General features: G+C 55.4%; 1 protein-coding gene across 1 annotated transcript in view; it reads right to left on the bottom strand.

Annotated features, from left to right (window-relative positions):
• Window positions 1-17,118, bottom strand: part of LOC132822427 (NCK-interacting protein with SH3 domain-like) — a 230,825-nt gene that overhangs the window by 114,676 nt on the left and 99,031 nt on the right. The window lies entirely within an intron of this gene.

The raw sequence follows: 17,118 nt of genomic DNA, 5'->3' as shown, positions 1-17,118 counted from the left end.
TTCGTCTCTCTCACACACACACACTCGCGTCTCTCTCACACACACACACTCGCGTGTCTCTCACACACACACACTCGCGTCTCTCTCACACACACACTCGCGTCTCTCTCTCACACACACACACTCGCGTCTCTCTCTCACACACACACTCGCGTCTCTCTCTCACACACACACTCGCGTCTCTCTCTCACACACACTCGCGTCTCTCTCTCACACACACACTCGCGTCTCTCTCTCACACACACACTCGCGTCTCTCTCTCACACACACACTCGCGTCTCTCTCTCTCACACACACTCGCGTCTCTCTCTCTCACACACACTCGCGTCTCTCTCTCTCACACACACTCGCGTCTCTCTCTCTCACACACTCATGTCTCTCTCTCACACACTCGCACTCGCGTCTCTCTCTCACACACTCGCGTCTCTCTCTCTCACACACTCGCGTCTCTCTCTCACTCACACACAAACACTCGCGTCTCTCTCTCACTCACACACAAACACTCGCGTCTCTCTCACACACACACACACTCGCGTCTCTCTCACACACACACACACTCGCGTCTCTCTCACACACACACACACTCGCGTCTCTCTCACACACACACACACTCGCCTCTCTCTCACACACACACACTCGCTCTCTCTCTCACACACACACACTCGCCTCTCTCACTCACACACAAACACTCGCTCTCTCTCTCACACACACACACACTCGCCTCTCTCTCTCACACACACACACTCGCCTCTCTCTCTCTCACACACACACTCGCGTCTCTCTCTCACACACACACACTCGCGTCTCTCTCTCACACACACACTCGCGTCTCTCTCACACACACACACTCGCGTCTCTCTCTCACACACACACACTCGCGTCTCTCTCTCTCACACACACACTCGCGTCTCTCTCTCTCTCTCACACACACACACTCGCGTCTCTCTCACACACACACACACTCGCGTCTCTCTCTCACACACACACACTCGCGTCTCTCTCACACACACACTCGCGTCTCTCTCTCACACACACACTCGCGTCTCTCTCTCTCACACACACACTCGCGTCTCTCTTCTCTCTCTCTCACACACACACTCGCGTCTCTCTCTTCTCTCTCTCACACACACACTCGCGTCTCTCTCTTCTCTCTCTCACACACACACTCGCGTCTCTCTCTCTCACACACTCGCGTCTCTCTCTCACTCACACACACACACTCGCGTCTCTCTCTCACACACACACACTCGCGTCTCTCTCACACACACACACACTCGCGTCTCTCTCTCACACACACACACTCGCGTCTCTCTCTCACACACACACACTCGCGTCTCTCTCACACACACACTCGCGTCTCTCTCTCTCACACACACACTCGCGTCTCTCTCACACACACTCGCGTCTCTCTCTCTCACACACTCGCGTCTCTCTCTCTCACACACACTCGCGTCTCTCTCTCTCACACACACTCGCGTCTCTCTCTCTCACACACTCGCGTCTCTCTCTCTCACACACACTCGCGTCTCTCTCTCTCACACACACTCGCGTCTCTCTCTCTCACACACACTCGCGTCTCTCTCTCTCACACACACTCGCGTCTCTCTCTCTCACACACACTCGCGTCTCTCTCTCTCACACACACACTCGCGTCTCTCTCTCACTCACACACAAACACTCGCGTCTCTCTCACACACACAAACACACGCGTCTCTCTCACACACACACTCGCGTCTCTCTCTGTCACACACTCGCGTCTCTCTCACTCACACACAAACACTCGCGTCTCTCTCTCTCACACACGCACACTCGCGTCTCTCTCTCACACACGCACACTCGCGTCTCTCTCTCACACACGCACACTCGCGTCTTTCTCTCACACACACACACTCGCGTCTCTCTCTCACACACACACTCGCGTCTCTCACACACACATTCGCGTCTCTCTCTCTCACACACACACACACGCGTGTCTCTCTCACACACACACTCGCATCTCTCACACACAAACACTCGCGTCTCTCTCACACACACACACACAATCGCGTCGCTCTCCCACACACACTCGCGTCTCCCTCTCACACACACACACTCGTGTCTCTCTCTCACACACACTCGCGTCTCTCTCACACACACACTCGCGTCTCCCTCTCACACACACACTCGCGTCTCTCTCTCACACACACACTCGCGTCTCTCTCTCACACACACACTCGCGTCTCTCTCACACACACACTCGCGTCTCTCTCACACACACTCGCGTCTCTCTCTCACACACACACACTCGCGTCTCTCTCTCACACACACACACACACACTCGCGTCTCTCTCTGACACACACACACTCGCGTCTCTCTCTCACACACACACACTCTCGCGTCTCTCACACACACACACACTCTCGCGTCTCTCTCACACACACACACTCTCGCGTCTCTCTCACACACACACACTCGCGTCTCTCTCTCTCACACACACACTCGCGTCTCTCTCTCACACACACACACTCGCGTCTCTCTCTCTCACACACACACTCGCGTCTCTCTCTCTCACACACACACACTCGCGTCTCTCTCTCACACACACTCGTGTCTCTCTCTCTCACACACTCGCGTCTCTCTCTCTCACACACTCGCGTCTCTCTCTCTCACACACTCGCGTCTCTCTCACACACACACACTCGCGTCTCTCTCACACACACACTCGCGTCTCTCACACACTCGCGTCTCTCTCTCTCAAACACTCGCGTCTCTCTCTCACACACTCGCGTCTCTCTCTCACACACACACTCGCGTCTCTCTCTCACACACACATACATACTCGCGTCTCTCTCTCTCACACACGCACACTCGCGTCTCACTCTCTCACACACACACACTCGCGTCTCTCTCTCTCACACACGCACACTCGCGTCTTTCTCTCTCTCTCACACATACACACTCGCGTCTCTCTCTCTCTCACACAAACACACACTCGCGTCTCTCTCTCTCTCGCACAAATACACACTCGCGTCTCTCTCACACACGCACACTCGCGTCTCTCTCTCTCTCACACACTCGCGTCTCTCTCTCTCTCACACACTCGCGTCTCTCTCACACACACACTCGCGTCTGTCTCTCTCACACACACACTCGCGTCTCTCTCTCGCTCTCACACACACTCGCGTCTCTCTCTCGCTCTCACACACACTCGCGTCTCGCTCTCACACACACTCGCGTCTCGCTCTCACACACACTCGCATCTCGCTCTCACACACACTCGCGTCTCGCTCTCTCACACACTCGCGTCTCTCTCTCTCTCACACACTCGCGTCTCTCTCTCTCTCACACACTCGCGTCTCTCTCTCTCTCACACACTCGCGTCTCTCTCTCTCTCACACACTCGCGTCTCTCTCTCTCACACACTCGCGTCTCTCTCTCACACACTCGCGTCTCTCTCACACACACACTCGCGTCTCTCTCTCACACACACACTCGCGTCTCTCTCTCACACACACACACTCGCGTCTCTCTCTCACACACACTCGCGTCTCTCTCTCACACACACACACTCGCGTCTCTCTCTCACACACACACACTCGCGTCTCTCTCACACACACAAACACTCGCGTCTCTCTCACACACAAACACACGCGTCTCTCTCACACACACAAACACACGCGTCTCTCTCTCACACACACACACACTCGCGTCTCTCACACACACACACACTCGCGTCTCTCACACACACACACACACTCGCGTCTCTCACACACACACTCGCGTCTCTCTCTCTCACACACACTCGCGTCCCTCTCTCACACACTCGCGTCCCTCTCTCACACACACACACTCGCGTCTCTCTCTCACACACACACAGGCGTCTCTCTCTCACACACACACACACTCGGTCTCTCTCTCACACACACTCGCGTCTCTCTCTCACACACACTCGCGTCTCTCTCTCACACACACACACTCGCGTCTCTCTCTCACACACACACACACTCGCGTCTCTCTCTCACACACACACACACTCGCGTCTCTCTCTCACACACACACACACTCGCGTCTCTCACACACACACTCTCGTCTCTCTCTCTCACACACACTCGCATCCCCCTCTCACACACTCGCTTCTCTCTCTCACACACACACACTGGCGTCTCTCTCTCTCACACACACAAACACTCGCGTCTCTCTCTCACACACTCGCGTCCCTCTCTCACACACTCGCTTCTCTCTCTCACACACACACACTCGCGTCTCTCTCTCACACACACACACACTGGCGTCTCTCTCTCACACACACACAAACACTCGCGTCACTCTCTCACACACACACACTCGCGTCTCTCTCTCACACACACACACTGGCGTCTCTCTCTCACACACACACTCGCGTCTCTCTCTCTCACACACCCACACTCGCGTCTCTCTCTCACACACACACACTCGCGTCTCTCTCTCACACACACACTCTCGCGTCTCTCTCTCACACACACACTCTCGCGTCTCTCTCTCACACACACACTCGCGTCTCTCTCTCACACACACACACTCGCGTCTCTCTCACACACACAAACACGCGTCTCTCACACACACACACGTGTCTCTCACACACACACACACTCGCGTCTCTCACACACACACTCGCGTCTCTCTCACACACACACTCGCGTCTCTCTCACACACACACACACTCGCGTCTCTCTCTCACACACACACAGTCGCGTCTCTCTCTCACACACACACACACTCGCGTCTCTCTCTCACACACACACTCGCGTCTCTCTCTCACACACACACACTCGCGTCTCTCTCTCACACACACACACACTCGCGTCTCTCTCTCACACACACACACTCGCGTCTCTCTCACACACACACACACTCGCGTCTCTCTCTCACACACACACACTCGCGTCTCTCTCTCACACACAAACACTCGCGTCTCTCTCTCACACACAAACACGCGTCTCTCTCTCACACACAAACACACGCGTCTCTCTCTCACACACACACACACACACACTCGTGTCTCTCTCACACACACTCGCGTCTCTCTCTCTCACACACACTCGCGTCTCTCTCTCTCACACACACTCGCGTCTCTCTCTCTCACACACACACTCGCGTCTCTCTCTCACACACACACTCGCGTCTCTCTCTCTCACACACACTCGCGTCTCTCTCTCTCACACACACTCGCGTCTCTCTCTCTCACACACACTCGCGTCTCTCTCTCTCACACACACTCGCGTCTCTCTCTCTCACACACACTCGCGTCTCTCTCTCTCACACACACTCGCGTCTCTCTCTCTCACACACACACTCGCGTCTCTCTCTCTCACACACACTCGCGTCTCTCTCTCACACACACTCGCGTCTCTCTCTCTCACACACACTCGCGTCTCTCTCTCTCACACACACTCGCGTCTCTCTCTCACACACACTCGCGTCTCTCTCTCTCACACACACTCGCGTCTCTCTCCCACACACACACTCGCGTCTCTCTCTCTCACACACACTCACGTCTCTCTCTCTCACACACACTCGCGTCTCTCTCTCTCACACACACTCGCGTCTCTCTCTCTCACACACACTCGCGTCTCTCTCTCTCACACACTCGCGTCTCTCTCTCACTCACACACAAACACTCGCGTCTCTCTCTCACTCACACACAAACACTCGCGTCTCTCTCACACACACAAACACTCGCCTCTCTCTCACACACACACACTCGCCTCTCTCTCTCACACACACACACTCGCCTCTCTCTCTCACACACACACACTCGCGTCTCTCTCTCTCACACACACTCGCGTCTCTCTCACACACACACACACTCGCATCTCTCTCTCTCACACACTCGCGTCTCTCTCTCTCACACACACACAATCGCGTCTCTCTCTCACACACACACTCGCGTCTCTCTCTCACACACACTCGCGTCTCTCTCACACACACACACTCGCGTCTCTCTCACACACACACACTCGCGTCTCTCTCTCTCGCGCACACACTCGCGTCTCTCTCTCTCGCGCACACACTCGCGTCTCTCGCGCGCACACACTCGCGTCTCTCGCGCACACACACTCGCGTCTCTCGCGCACACACACTCGCGTCTCTCTCACACACACTCGCGTCTCTCTCTCACACACACTCGCGTCTCTCTCTCACACACACTCGAGGCTCTCTCTCACACACACTCGAGGCTCTCTCTCACACACACACACTCGAGGCTCTCTCTCACACACACACACTCGAGGCTCTCTCTCACACACACACACTCGCGTCTCTCTCTCTCACACACACACTCGCGTCTCTCTCTCGCACACACACTCGCGTCTCTCTCACACACACACACACTCGCATCTCTCTCTCTCACACACTCGCGTCTCTCTCTCTCTCACACACACACAATCGCGTCTCTCTCTCACACACACACACTCGCGTCTCTCTCTCACACACACTCGCGTCTCTCTCACACACACACACTCGCGTCTCTCTCACACACACACACTCGCGTCTCTCTCACACACACACACTCGCGTCTCTCTCTCACACACACACACTCGCGTCTCTCTCTCGCGCGCACACACTCGCGTCTCTCGCGCGCACACACTCGCGTCTCTCGCGCGCACACACTCGCGTCTCTCGCGCGCACACACTCGCGTCTCTCTCACACACACTCGCGTCTCTCTCTCACACACACTCGCGTCTCTCTCTCACACACACACTCGCGTCTCTCTCTCACACACACTCGCGTCTCTCACACACACACACTCGAGGCTCTCTCTCACACACACACACTCGAGGCTCTCTCTCACACACACACACTCGAGGCTCTCTCTCACACACACACACTCGCGTCTCTCTCTCTCACACACACACTCGCGTCTCTCTCTCACACACACTCGCGTCTCTCTCTCTCACACACACACTCGCGTCTCTCTCACACACACACACACTCGCGTCTCTCTCTCGCACACACTCGCGTCTCTCTCTCGCACACACTCGCGTCTCTCTCTCGCACACACTCGCGTCTCTCCCTCACACACACACTCGCGTCTCTCTCTCACACACACACACTCGCGTCTCTCTCTCACACACACACACTCGCGTCTCTCTCACACACACACACTCGCGTCTCTCTCACACACACACACTCGCGTCTCTCTCTCACACACACACACTCGCGTCTCTCTCTCACACACACACTCGCGTCTCTCTCTCACACACACACTCGCGTCTCTCTCTCACACACACACTCGCGTCTCTCTCTCTCACACACACACTCGCGTCTCTCTCTCACACACTCATGTCTCTCTCTCACACACTCGCACTCGCGTCTCTCTCTCACACACTCGCGTCTCTCTCTCTCACACACTCGCGTCTCTCTCTCACTCACACACAAACACTCGCGTCTCTCTCACACACACACACACACTCGCGTCTCTCTCACACACACACACACTCGCGTCTCTCTCTCTCACACACTCGCGTCTCTCTCTCACACACACAAACACTCGCGTCTCTCTCTCACACACACACACTCGCCTCTCTCTCTCACACACACACACTCGCCTCTCTCTCTCACACACACACACTCGCCTCTCTCTCTCACACACACACACTCGCCTCTCTCACTCACACACAAACACTCGCCTCTCTCTCTCACACACACACACTCGCCTCTCTCTCTCACACACACACACTCGCCTCTCTCTCTCTCACACACACACTCGCTCTCTCTCTCACACACACACACTCGTGTCTCTCTCACACACACACACACTCGCGTCTCTCTCTCACACACACACACTCGCGTCTCTCTCACACACACACACTCGCGTCTCTCTCTCACACACACACTCGCGTCTCTCTCTCTCACACACACACTCGCGTCTCTCTTCTCTCTCTCACACACACACACTCGCGTCTCTCTCTTCTCTCTCTCACACACACACTCGCGTCTCTCTCTCACTCACACACAAACACTCGCGTCTCTCTCTCACTCACACACACTCGCGTCTCTCTCACACACACACACACTCGCCTCTCTCTCTCACACACACACACTCGCCTCTCTCTCTCTCACACACACACTCGCCTCTCTCTCTCACACACACACACTCGCCTCTCTCTCTCTCACACACACACTCGCGTCTCTCTCTCACACACACACACTCGCGTCTCTCTCTCACACACACACACTCGCGTCTCTCTCTCACACACACACACTCGCGTCTCTCTCACACACACACACTCGCGTCTCTCTCTCACACACACACTCGCGTCTCTCTCTCTCACACACACACTCGCGTCTCTCTTCTCTCTCTCACACACACACTCGCGTCTCTCTCTTCTCTCTCTCACACACACACTCGCGTCTCTCTCTCTCACACACTCGCGTCTCTCTCTCACTCACACACACACACTCGCGTCTCTCTCTCACACACACACACACTCGCGTCTCTCTCTCACACACACACACTCGCGTCTCTCTCACACACACACACACTCGCGTCTCTCTCTCACACACACACACTCGCGTCTCTCTCACACACACACACTCACGTCTCTCTCACACACACACTCGCGTCTCTCTCTCTCACACACACTCGCGTCTCTCTCTCTCACACACACTCGCGTCTCTCTCTCTCACACACTCGCGTCTCTCTCTCTCACACACTCGCGTCTCTCTCTCTCTCACACACACACACTCGCCTCTCTCTCTCACACACACACACTCGCCTCTCTCTCTCACACACACACACTCGCCTCTCTCTCTCACACACACACTCGCCTCTCTCTCTCACACACACACACTCGCGTCTCTCTCTCTCTCACACACACTCGCGTCTCTCTCTCATTCACACACAAACACTCGCGTCTCTCTCTCACACACACACTCGCGTCTCTCTCTCACACACACACTCGCGTCTCTCTCTCACACACACTCGCGTCTCTCTCTCTCACACACACTCGCGTCTCTCTCTCTCTCACACACACGTCTCTCTCTCACACACTCGCACTCGCGTCTCTCTCTCACACACTCGCGTCTCTCTCTCACACACTCGCGTCTCTCTCTCACTCACACACAAACATTCGCGTCTCTCTCACACACACAAACACACGCGTCTCTCTCACACACACACACACTCGCGTCTCTCTCACACACACACACACTCGCGTCTCTCACACACACACACACTCGCGTCTCTCACACACACACACTCGCGTCTCTCTCTCACTCACACACAAACACTCGCGTCTCTCTCTCACACACACACACACTCGCGTCTCTCTTCTCTCTCTCACACACACACACTCACGTCTCTCTCTTCTCTCTCTCACACACACACTCGCGTCTCTCTCTCTCACACACTCGCGTCTCTCTCTCACTCACACACACACACTCGCGTCTCTCTCTCACACACACACACTCGCGTCTCTCTCACACACACACACACTCGCGTCTCTCTCTCATTCACACACAAACACTCGCGTCTCTCTCTCACACACACACTCGCGTCTCTCTCTCACACACACACTCGCGTCTCTCTCTCACACACACACTCGCGTCTCTCTCTCTCACACACACTCGCGTCTCTCTCACACACACTCGCGTCTCTCTCTCTCACACACACTCGCGTCTCTCTCTCTCACACACACACTCGCGTCTCTCTCTCACACACTCATGTCTCTCTCTCACACACTCGCACTCGCGTCTCTCTCTCACACACTCGCGTCTCTCTCACACACTCGCGTCTCTCTCTCACTCACACACACACACACTCGCGTCTCTCTCACACACACACACTCGCGTCTCTCTCACACACACACACTCGCGTCTCTCTCTCACACACACACTCGCGTCTCTCTCTCTCACACACACGCGTCTCTCTCTCACTCACACACAAACACTCGCATCTCTCTCTCACACACACACACTCGCGTCTCTCTCACACACACACACACTCGCGTCTCTCTCTCTCACACACTCGCGTCTCTCTCTCACACACACACACACTCGCGTCTCTCTCTCTCACACACACACTCGCGTCTCTCTCTCACACACACACACACTCGCGTCTCTCTCTCTCACACACACACTCGCGTCTCTCTCTCTCTCACACACACTCGCGTCTCTCTCTCATTCACACACAAACACTCGCGTCTCTCTCTCACACACACACTCGCGTCTCTCTCTCACACACACACTCGCGTCTCTCTCGCTCACACACACTCGCGTCTCTCTCTCACACACACTCGCGTCTCTCTCTCACACACACTCGCGTCTCTCTCTCACACACTCATGTCTCTCTCTCACACACTCGCACTCGCGTCTCTCTCTCTCACACACTCGCGTCTCTCTCTCTCACACACTCGCGTCTCTCTCTCACTCACACACAAACATTCGCGTCTCTCTCACACACACAAACACACGCGTCTCTCTCACACACACACACACTCGCGTCTCTCTCACACACACACACACTCGCGTCTCTCTCTCTCACACACTCGCGTCTCTCTCTCACTCACACACAAACACTCGCGTCTCTCTCTCACACACACACTCTCGCGTCTCTCTCTCACACACACACACTCGCGTCTCTCTCACACACACACACTCGCCTCTCTCTCTCACACACACACACTCGCCTCTCTCTCACACACACACACTCGCCTCTCTCTCTCACACACACACACTCGCCTCTCTCACTCACACACACACACTCGCCTCTCTCTCTCACACACACACACTCGCGTCTCTCTCTCACACACACACACTCGCGTCTCTCTCACACACACACACTCGCGTCTCTCTCTCACACACACACTCGCATCTCTCTCTCTCACACACACACTCGCGTCTCTCTTCTCTCTCTCTCACACACACACTCGCGTCTCTCTCTTCTCTCTCTCACACACACACTCGCGTCTCTCTCTCTCACACACTCGCGTCTCTCTCTCACTCACACACACACACTCGCGTCTCTCTCTCACACACACACACTCGCGTCTCTCTCACACACACACACACTCGCGTCTCTCCCTCATTCACACACAAACACTCGCGTCTCTCTCTCACACACACACTCGCGTCTCTCTCTCACACACTCATGTCTCTCTCTCACACACTCGCACTCGCGTCTCTCTCTCACACACTCGCGTCTCTCTCTCTCACACACTCGCGTCTCTCTCTCACTCACACACAAACATTCGCGTCTCTCTCACACACACAAACACTCGCCTCTCTCTCACACACACACACTCGCCTCTCTCTCTCTCACACACACTCGCCTCTCTCTCTCTCACACACACACTCGCCTCTCTCACACACACACACTCGCCTCTCTCTCTCACACACACACACACTCGCCTCTCTCACTCACACACAAACACTCGCCTCTCTCTCTCACACACACACACTCGCCTCTCTCTCTCACACACACACACTCGCCTCTCTCTCTCACACACACACACTCGCCTCTCTCTCTCACACACACACTCGCGTCTCTCTCTCACACACACACACTCGCGTCTCTCTCACACACACACACACTCGCGTCTCTCTCTCACACACACACACTCGCGTCTCTCTCTCACACACACACACTCGCGTCTCTCTCTCACACACACACTCGCGTCTCTCTCTCACACACACACTCGCGTCTCTCTCTCTCACACACACACTCGCGTCTCTCTTCTCTCTCTCACACACACTCGCGTCTCTCTCTCTCACACACTCGCGTCTCTCTCTCACTCACACATACACACTCGCGTCTCTCTCTCACACACACACACTCGCGTCTCTCTCTCACACACACACACTCGCGTCTCTCTCACACACACACACACTCGCGTCTCTCTCACACACACACACTCGCGTCTCTCTCACACACACACACTCGCGTCTCTCTCTCACACACACACACTCGCGTCTCTCTCACACACACTCGCTTCTCTCTCTCTCACACACACGCTTCTCTCTCTCTCACACACTCGCGTCTCTCTCTCTCACACACTCGCGTCTCTCTCTCTCACACACTCGCGTCTCTCTCTCTCACACACTCGCGTCTCTCTCTCACTCACACACACTCGCGTCTCTCTCACACACACTCGCTTCTCTCTCTCTCACACACACGCTTCTCTCTCTCTCACACACTCGCGTCTCTCTCTCTCACACACTCGCGTCTCTCTCTCTCACACACTCGCGTCTCTCTCTCTCACACACTCGCGTCTCTCTCTCACTCACACACACACACTCGCGTCTCTCTCACACACACACACTCGCGTCTCTCTCACACACACACACTCGCGTCTCTCTCTCACACACACACACTCGCGTCTCTCTCTCATTCACACACAAACACTCGCGTCTCTCTCTCACACACACACTCGCGTCTCTCTCTCACACACACTCGCGTCTCTCTCTCTCACACACTCGCGTCTCTCTCTCTCTCACACACTCGCGTCTCTCTCTCTCTCACACACTCGCGTCTCTCTCTCTCTCACACACTCGCGCCTCTCTCTCTCTCACACACTCGCGTCTCTCTCTCTCTCACACACACTCGCGTCTCTCTCTCACTCACACACTCGCGTCTCTCTCTCACACACACACTCGCGTCTCTCTCTCACACACACACTCGCGTCTCTCTCTCACACACACACTCGCGTCTCTCTCTCACACACACACTCGCGTCTCTCTCCCACACACACACTCGCGTCTCTCTCCCACACACACACACTCGCGTCTCTCTCTCATACAGACACTCGCGTCTCTCTCTCACACACACACTCGCGTCTCTCACACACACACTCGCGTCTCTCTCTCACACACACTCGCGTCTCTCTCTCTCACACACACACTCGCGTCTCTCTCTCTCACACACACACTCGCGTCTCTCTCACACACACACACACTCGCGTCTCTCTCTCATTCACACACAAACACTCGCGTCTCTCTCTCACACACACACTCGCGTCTCTCTCTCACACACACACTCGCGTCTCTCTCTCTCACACACACTCGCGTCTCTCTCTCTCACACACACTCGCGTCTCTCTCTCTCACACACACTCGCGTCTCTCTCTCACACACACTCGCGTCTCTCTCTCTCACACACACTCGCGTCTCTCTCTCACACACACACTCGCGTCTCTCTCTCACACACTCATGTCTCTCTCTCACACACTCGCACTCGCGTCTCTCTCTCACACACTCGCGTCTCTCTCTCTCACACACTCGCGTCTCTCTCTCACTCACACACACACACACTCGCGTCTCTCTCACACACACACACTCGCGTCTCTCTCACTCACACACACACTCGCGTCTCTCTCTCTCACACACACACTCGCGTCTCTCTCTCTCACACACACTCGCGTCTCTCTCTCACACACACACACTCGCGTCTCTCTCACACACACACACACACTCGCGTCTCTCTCTCTCACACACTCGCGTCTCTCTCTCACACACACACACTCGCGTCTCTCTCTCTCACACACACACTCGCGTCTCTCTCTCACACACACACACACTCGCGTCTCTCTCTCTCACACACACACTCGCGTCTCTCTCTCTCTCACACACACTCGCGTCTCTCTCTCATTCACACACAAACACTCGCGTCTCTCTCTCACACACACACTCGCGTCTCTCTCTCACACACACACTCGCGTCTCTCTCTCTCACACACACTCGCGTCTCTCTCTCTCACACACACTCGCGTCTCTCTCTCTCACACACACACTCGCGTCTCTCTCTCACACACTCATGTCTCTCTCTCACACACTCGCACTCGCGTCTCTCTCTCTCACACACTCGCGTCTCTCTCTCTCACACACTCGCGTCTCTCTCTCACTCACACACAAACATTCGCGTCTCTCTCACACACACACACACTCGCGTCTCTCTCACACACACACACACTCGCGTCTCTCTCACACACACACACACTCGCGTCTCTCTCTCTCACACACTCGCGTCTCTCTCTCACTCACACACAAACACTCGCGTCTCTCTCTCACACACACACTCTCGCGTCTCTCTCTCACATACACACTCGCGTCTCTCACACACACACACTCGCCTCTCTCTCTCACACACACACACTCGCCTCTCTCTCACACACACACACTCGCCTCTCTCTCTCACACACACACACTCGCCTCTCTCACTCACACACACACACTCGCCTCTCTCTCACACACACACACTCGCGTCTCTCTCTCACACACACACACTCGCGTCTCTCTCACACACACACACTCGCGTCTCTCTCACACACACACACTCGCGTCTCTCTCTCACACACACACTCGCGTCTCTCTCTCTCACACACACACACTCGCGTCTCTCTTCTCTCTCTCTCACACACACACTCGCGTCTCTCTCTTCTCTCTCTCACACACACTCGCGTCTCTCTCTCTCACACACTCGCGTCTCTCTCTCTCACACACTCGCGTCTCTCTCTCACTCACACACACACACTCGCGTCTCTCTCTCACACACACACACTCGCGTCTCTCTCACACACACACACACTCGCGTCTCTCCCTCATTCACACACAAACACTCGCGTCTCTCTCTCACACACACACTCGCGTCTCTCTCTCTCACACACACTCGCGTCTCTCTCTCTCACACACACACTCGCGTCTCTCTCTCACACACTCATGTCTCTCTCTCACACACTCGCACTCGCGTCTCTCTCTCACACACTCGCGTCTCTCTCTCTCACTCACACACAAACATTCGCGTCTCTCTCACACACACAAACACACGCGTCTCTCTCACACACACACACACTCGCGTCTCTCTCACACACACACACACTCGCGTCTCTCTCTCTCACACACTCGCGTCTCTCTCTCACTCACACACAAACACTCGCGTCTCTCCCTCACACACACACACTCGCGTCTCTCTCACACACACACACACTCGCGTCTCTCTCTCACACACACACACACTCGCCTCTCTCTCTCACACACACACACTCGCGTCTCTCTCACACACACACACTCGCGTCTCTCTCACACACACACACTCGCCTCTCTCTCACACACACACACTCGCCTCTCTCTCTCTCACACACACACTCGCCTCTCTCACACACACACACACTCGCCTCTCTCTCTCACACACACACACACTCGCCTCTCTCACTCACACACAAACACTCGCCTCTCTCTCTCACACACACACACTCGCCTCTCTCTCTCACACACACACACTCGCCTCTCTCTCTCACACACACACTCGCGTCTCTCTCTCACACACACACACTCGCGTCTCTCTCACACACACACACACTCGCGTCTCTCTCTCACACACACACACTCGCGTCTCTCTCTCACACACACACTCGCTCTCTCTCTCTCACACACACACTCGCGTCTCTCTTCTCTCTCTCACACACACACACTCGCGTCTCTCTCTTCTCTCTCTCAAACACACACTCGCGTCTCTCTCTCTCACACACTCGCGTCTCTCTCTCACTCACACACACACACTCGCGTCTCTCTCTCACACACACACACTCGCGTCTCTCTCTCACACACACACACTCGCGTCTCTCTCACACACACACACACTCGCGTCTCTCTCACACACACACACTCGCGTCTCTCTCTCACACACACACACTCGCGTCTCTCTCACACACACTCGCTTCTCTCTCTCTCACACACTCGCGTCTCTCTCTCTCACACACTCGCGTCTCTCTCTCTCACACACTCGCGTCTCTCTCTCACTCACACACAAACACTCGCGTCTCTCTCACACACACACACTCGCGTCTCTCTCACACACACACACTCGCGTCTCTCTCACACACACACACTCGCGTCTCTCTCTCTCACACACACACTCGCGTCTCTCTCTCATTCACACACAAACACTCGCGTCTCTCTCTCACACACACACTCGCGTCTCTCTCCCTCACACACTCGCGTCTCTCTCTCTCTCACACACTCGCGTCTCTCTCTCTCTCACACACTCGCGTCTCTCTCTCTCTCACACACTCGCGTCTCTCTCTCTCTCACACACTCGCGTCTCTCTCTCTCTCACACACTCGCGTCTCTCTCTCTCTCACACACTCGCGCCTCTCTCTCTCTCACACACTCGCGTCTCTCTCTCTCTCACACACACTCGCGTCTCTCTCTCACTCACACACTCGCGTCTCTCTCTCACACACACACTCGCGTCTCTCTCTCACACACACACTCGCGTCTCTCTCCCACACACACACACTCGCGTCTCTCTCTCATACAGACACTCGCGTCTCTCTCTCACAGACACACTCGCGTCTCTCACACACACACTCGCGTCTCTCTCTCACACACACTCGCGTCTCTCTCTCACACACACACACACTCGCGTCTCTCTCTCACACACACTCGTGTCTCTCTCTCACACACAAACACTCGCGTCTCTCTTTCATTCACACACAAACACTCGCGTCTCTCTCTCACACACACACTCGCGTCTCTCTCTCACACACACACTCGCGTCTCTCTCTCACACACACTCGCGTCTCTCTCTCACACACACACTCGCGTCTCTCTCTCTCACACACACTCGCGTCTCTCTCTCTCACACACACTCGCGTCTCTCTCTCTCACACACTCGCGTCTCTCTCTCACTCACACACAAACACTCGCGTCTCTCTCTCACTCACACACACACTCGCGTCTCTCTCTCACACACACTCGCGTCTCTCTCACACACACACACTCGCGTCTCTCTCTCACACACACACACTCGCGTCTCTCTCTCACAGACACACTCGCGTCTCTCCCTCACACACACACACACACACACTCGCGTCTCTCTCTCTCACACACACTCGCGTCTCTCTCTCACACACACTCGCGTCTCTCTCTCACAGACACACTCGCGTCTCTCTCTCACACACTCGCGGCTCTCTCTCTCACACACTCGCGTCTCTCTCTCACTCACACACAAACACTCGCGTCTCTCTCTCACTCACACACACACACTCGCGTCTCTCTCTCACTCACACACACACACTCGCGTCTCTCTCTCACTCACACACACACACTCGCGTCTCTCTCTCACTCACACACACACACTCGCGTCTCTCTCTCACACACACACTC

This window comes from Hemiscyllium ocellatum, chromosome 14 (assembly GCF_020745735.1).
Source record: "Hemiscyllium ocellatum isolate sHemOce1 chromosome 14, sHemOce1.pat.X.cur, whole genome shotgun sequence".
Lineage (NCBI taxonomy): Eukaryota > Metazoa > Chordata > Chondrichthyes > Orectolobiformes > Hemiscylliidae > Hemiscyllium > Hemiscyllium ocellatum.
Note: the sequence above shows the minus strand (reverse complement) of the source record. Positions and strands in the feature narration are given on the sequence as shown.